Raw genomic sequence first — 6,700 nt, 5'->3', positions numbered from 1 at the left:
AAGGTAATTGAATTATTTAAATAAGTTAATTATCATTTTAAAAAATTAATGAGAATAATATATTATTTCTTGATATGCTATAACTTGATAATAATATGCTATAAGTAGTTTATTATTAAAAAGTTTGTTTATAACTTGATATTTAACACTACACACACATTTAAGATGTTAAATATCAAGTTATAAACAAACTTTTTAATAATAAACTACTTATAGCATATTATTATCAAGTTATAGCATAGCAAGAAATAATATATTATTTTCATTAATTTTTTAAAATAATAATTAACTTATTTAAATAATTCAATTACCTTATTTAAACCAATGTAGTTAATTAAATTTATTATTTTAAGTTACTTTTTTTTAAACAAAACTCTTAATTAATGTAATTTAAATTAAATATTATATAGTTACCAACTTTATTTTTAAAACTGTAAAACGTTATCTAAAAGAAAAAATTATATTCCCCAAATTTTTGTTCTTCCCCAACTCTTTTCAAAATTCATTACATCTGCACACCTATCAAAAATTTTCACCAAAATTCGCACGCCTAAATTGTTATTTTCACCAAATTTTCTCTCAAAATCACTTCTCTTAACAGTCTTCTTCAAGAATTCTCAAATATTTGCATTCAAATCTTCATTTTTACACTCAAATCTTCAACTCTTGCGATAAACAAACCGTACAATGTCGAAAAGAGGCAACGAAACCCCGAGAAAAAGTAGAAGATTGAATGAAGAAGCAAGCTCAGACAATTTTCATGCTCCATCTTTCAAAATTTTATCACAAACACAATCTCAACCTTCATCTGTTAAAGTTAAATCTAGATCAGGGAAATCAACAATAGAAAAAAAATAAACAAACATCCAAAGGAAAACGAGAAGAAGAGAAAAGGGAAAGAAAAGAAAAAAGTAGATGAATCTGAGAAAAGGCCGAAAGAAAGAGGAAAGAAAAGGAAAGGAAAAAAAATCGAGGAATCAACAGATTCTGAATCTGATTTTGTGGAAGAGTTGATAAAATCAAAATCCAAAAAATCAAGAGCATCTGAAATCGGTACTTCACATTTACAAGAAGAAGAAGAAACAGTTAAACCCAAAAAAAGTTCAAAGGTTAGTAAAAGTTAATTTTTTAAAACTTTTTTATGTTCTGTTATTTTTATTTTCTGTTATTTGGGTATAAAATAGTTAAAATATAAATTTTGTGTAAATAAATAGTGTATGAATTGTGTATGATTCACTGTATGAACTTACAGATTTCTTCATATTACAATATCAATTGCTAAAACATGTATTTTTTATGTATGATTAACTGTATGAAATGTGTATGCTCCACTGTATGAATTGTGTATGATTCACTATATGATCACTGTATATATAAAATGTGTATGAAATGTGTATGAATTGTGTATTAATTTTTTTTTATCAAGTTTTTTGATACTGTTGAATAGTAATATCCATAATTAGTTATACTTTATGTTTTGATTTGTATATTTTGGTGTTGAATATATTGTGTATGAAAGAATGTTGTAAGTTTGTTTGAAATGTGTATGATTATATTGTATTATGTTTTGTATACTATGTGTATGAATTATGTATTTTTCAATATTATGTTGTAAGTTTGTTTGAATTGTGTATGATTCACTGCATTATGTTTTGCATACTATGAGTATGAATTATGTATTTTTCAATATTATGTTGTAAGTTTGTTTGAATTGTGTTGATTCACTCCATTAGTTTTGTATTACATGTGTATGAATATGTGTATGATTAATATTTAATTTTTATATTTTTTTACGAGAAGAAGACACAAACACATTTGTCTTCATGTATTAACATGAATGTGTTTGCGGATTTGTTGACCTTTTTAGGTCAAGATAAGTTTCAACAATTCCTAGATGAAACACCTTTTGGATTTTTTTATAATTTGCATCACATTAAAATTCAATGTCAATTGTTGAGACACTTATTTATAATGGGGAATGAAAATGTAGGGATGACATGTTTGTCATTAAAGTAAATGGTAAAGAGTTACATTTTGGGTTAAAAGAATTTGTTGCTATAACTGGTTTGAAATGTGGACCTGTTTCTGATTTTGTATCTGATCCACATGTTCCAAACAGACTCATTGTTGAAAATTTTGGAGATTTTAATAAAGTATCCAAGTCAGATTTTTATTACAAGTTTAAATTGCAAAATTTTTGGCAAGAAGATGACCTTCTAAAAATCGAGATCTTGTACTTTATTTCTTTATTTCTGACAGCATCAGACCCTTCAAAAACAACAATTCCAAAATTGTATTTTGATTTGGTAGAGTCTGGACAGTATGCCACTTTCCCTTGGGCAAATGAGTGTTTTAATTTAACACTCAAAGCTTGCAATCAAAAATTCAAAAAAAAATCCATCGTCATTCAAATTCAGCCAGTTCCACATAGCACTTCAGATATGGTTTTATGAGTGTTGTCATCCATTTGACAACACAATTGCTATACATGTTTCAAATCGCACACCGAGAATCCTGAACTGGAAGACAACGAATGACGTCATTTTTTTGACGAATTGAAGAAAACAATTTTCAGAACACATGGGAATCAGGTATTTTTCTTACAATGTTATTACATTCATTATAAATCATTATACATTATACATTTTTTTTTTGCTGCAGCATAAATTCAGAAATATTGTCTTCTCTGAAGAAGAGTTAAATCTAATGGATGAAACCATTTTAAATCAGTCCAGCAGCCACCATGATTCAGCAAATCCTAGATCATCGAAAAATCGTGCAGTTGATAGTGAACATAAAGTTCAAGAATTGAGAGCTGATATTGCAGAGGTACAATTAAAATATTCAAATAAACATAATTTTTTTTGAAATTACAGTACACATATCAAATACTTATTTTTTTAATTAACAGGTTAGGCAGAGTTGAAAGAACTCAAAATCACTGTAAGTTCCAACATATTTTTATATAATTAATATAATGACTTTATAAACTATTCATGTATAAATTTTTTTATGTTCACCGATAAGGTTCAGAAGCACATGGCTGATATCAAGATGTATGTTGATAACTTCACCAAAATGATAATTGATGAGATTCGATTGTCAAGAGGAGAACAAATACCCGAAGAACAACCAGAGGTATATATATCTGTGTATACTTTATGTATGAATTTGTTTGAAAAATATATAAATTCGTTATTTTTATTTTCTGTTATTTGGGTATAAAATATTTAATATATAAATTTTGTGTAAATAAATAATGTATGAATTGTGTATGATTCACTATATGATCACTGTATATATAAAATGTGTATGAATTGTGTATTAATTTTTTTTTATCAAGTTTTTTGATACTGTTGAATAGTTATATCCATAATTAGTTATACTTTATGTTTTGATTTGTATATTTTGGTGTTGAATATATTGTGTATGAAAGAATGTTGTAAGTTTGTTTGAAATGTGTATGATTATATTGTATTATGTTTTGTATACTATGTGTATGAATTATGTATTTTTCAATATTATGTTGTAAGTTTGTTTAAATTGTGTATGATTCACTGCATTATGTTTTGCATACTATGTGTATGAATACATGTTTTAGGAAAACGCCAACCATCATGCTGTACAATCTGATCCAACAGATATGCCTACAGAGACAATTGGACAACAAGTCCAAAGTTCAAACACAGCTGGTACGATATATTCATTTTTATCACATAATGAAAATTTAAGAATTTTTTTTTATTTAACGATTTTTCATGTATATGAAGCTCAAAAGTCAACGGATGATTGTGCATCTACAACGTAAAAATCAAAACCACCAACATTGGACGATTATCCTGATTTTACCATGACACAAATAATTGCACTTGATTCGATTCTTAATGCCACCACGACTCCAAACGTGCGAACAAGACACAAGAATGTGGGTAAATACGATTCTTCTCCTTATATCAGAATGTCGGAAGGAGAAAACAGTTCAAATAGAGTACCTACATTCTTTCAAATCAAACATCCATTCCAAAATCACAATGGGTTTGATGTTCCAATTGAACTGATTGAGGAGTTCAATAAATGGATTTTCAAAGATGTGTCGAGCAGGCGTGGCAGGTAATTTGTACGATGATAAAAATTATTTTATTTTATTTCTAAACTACCAAATTAATATAACACTTTTTTAAATATATACAGGAAAGCAGCATATTCCAAGATTAAAAACACATTTCATCCTCAAATGGACTTTAGCGTTGTCAAAATCGGAGAGAAGGATTTTTTTCACATAATGAGTCAACCGGGCAGACCTTGGGAGGACGGGGTAAGACTTTTTTCCAACTAATTATTATGGTTTTGAGTTGCAGTGATATATGTATGAATATATTTTGTATGAAATATGTGTGAACAGTGAATGAATCAGATAGGTATATTTTTTTTTTGTTAAAACAGCATATTAATACAATAATGTATTATCTCCGAAAGAAGGCAAAATACTCCCAAACAGTCACTTCTTACAGTACTGTTGATTGTTGGTTTATGGCATGGGTTGATAACATTGAGAAACAGTGGAGATTCTCAATGGAGACAATCAGAATGTGACATGAGATGCATATCACCGGACCATGATGTTGGACAATGCATTAGAGGATATAAGCTGCTTGCTAACATTCCGTGGGATAGGGTTGACGAAGTAATCATCCCAGTCAACATCAATGACAAATTCCATTGTTTTCTTGTTGTATTTCGAATCAAAAGTAGATGTCTATATGTATATGATTCGATGATGGGAGGATCTGTTCATTCAAGGAAAGTCAAAGAAGTTGTTGATAAACTTGCAACCATGATTCCTTTATTTCTGACGAGCACAGGGTTGTATGGCAAAACGCTTGATTTGTATGCGAATAATCTCCCTGATTATCAACAGAAGTCTCACTCTGAACCTCTAAGTTATATATATATATATTGAAATCACAAATTTGCAAGGTCACTATTCAATTCATAACAACATTTTTCATATTGTTAAAACTTTATATTTTTGTTGTGCAAGCCAATCTCCGATTAAGGAAGAATAATTTTGCTCGACGAAGAATGATTTTGATCAGTATTTAACAAAATAATCGATCGAGAATTATGTTTAAAAGAGGAGAAGGGGCCAAGAAGCTCTTCAAAAATAAAAAAAAAAAATCAACCAAAACCTCCACACGTTTATTTTAGTGTAATAAGACTCGTGGATTATTTTCGTATTCTTTGAATTTTTTCTCAAGAGATGAAAAATTGAATTTCATGTGGGTGAGATAATTCTGGTTATCTTTTGTTTCAATTCAAGTACAAGTAATAGGGGTGGGCATAAAAACCGAAAAACCGAAACACGGAACCGAAGGTATTTCGGTTTTCGGTTTAATTTTTTGTATTTTCGATATTTCGGTTCGGTTTTCGGTACATATTACTTTGGAATTCGGTATTTCGGTTTAAACCGAAATATTATATTATAATTTATAAATTATATTATATTTAATAATTATTAATATTAAATAAATTTTTTTTAAAAAATAAGAAACCCTAAGTTGAAATATCAAAGCCCATTAAGTTGAAATATCAAAGCCCATTAAGTTGAAAAATCAAACAAAAAATTGAAAAAATTGTAAAGTTTAAAATTTTAAAAAGCCCACTAAACAGGCCCATTAAAAAACCGAAATAAAAAATCGAACCGAATTAATAAAAACCGAACCGAATTAACAAAAACCGAACCGAATCGAAATATTTCGGTTCGGTATTCGGTACGTAATTTACAAAAACCGAAAACCGAAAAAACCGGAAAAAAACCGAACTGAACCGAAATACCGAATGCCCACCCCTAATAAGTAATTTTAAGATAATTTTTGAAGTAGGGTATAGTCAAAAATTTAATATTAATATTTATATACGTAAATGTTTAGTCTTTATTCTCATGATAGCTCTTTTCTCCTTTTCAATAAATTTATAGTACGTAGTTTTCATGCCTTTTTTATATATATAAAAAAAGTGGTACAAATGTAATTCTTGTGCTTTTTTTAAAAAAAAAAAATTGGTACAAATGTATTTCTTATCCTTAGTAGCATATTTGTTAAACTTTTTGTTTAGATAGATAAATTTCTAAAGTTAGCTTGGCGAAGAAATCTATACAAATTTCTATTTTTTTAATCTTTACCAATTAATAAATTGTTAGCTATGATTTGTTATTCCCTTTTTAATTTGAATATGTTTTTTTGTACGTGTAAGTTTAAATGTGTAAAGTTTTATGCTTGATTAGACTTTCTTATCATTGGAAAGTACCCTTTCTTATTTGATAATTGTTATAAACCATTCGTTTGTTACAAGAATAAGGTAGAATATCTAGAATCAAAATCGAAATTAGATTTATAATTAATTTATTTTAGATATAAATTTAGGTAGAATTATAATTTTAAAATAACTTTATTTGTAAATTAAACAATTCTTCAAGGACTATGGTGGAAACATGATATATTGATTCAATCTCCTTCTTTAAAAGGCATTTTGCAATATCCATTAGCTAATGCGTAGACAAATATCTATAATTTTATGAACGAATATATATTTTTTGAATATCAAATATTTTTATATAAAATAACTACAAGCGCAAGTTATTATTATGAATTTATGATCATTAAATTTACATCTTTTCCGTTAACACAACTTTGATTGAGTT

The 6,700-nt window shown here is 27.6% G+C and overlaps 1 pseudogene; it reads left to right on the top strand.

The window, feature by feature from the left end:
• The first annotated feature begins 458 nt into the window (after positions 1 to 458).
• LOC114075379 lies at positions 459 to 4,960 on the top strand (annotated as a pseudogene).
• The last annotated feature ends 1,740 nt before the right edge of the window (positions 4,961 to 6,700 follow it).

Source organism: Solanum pennellii, chromosome 1 (genome assembly GCF_001406875.1).
Source record: "Solanum pennellii chromosome 1, SPENNV200".
NCBI lineage: Eukaryota > Viridiplantae > Streptophyta > Magnoliopsida > Solanales > Solanaceae > Solanum > Solanum pennellii.
The sequence above is the reverse complement of the archived record's forward strand: the minus strand, read 5'-3'. Positions and strand labels throughout refer to the sequence as shown.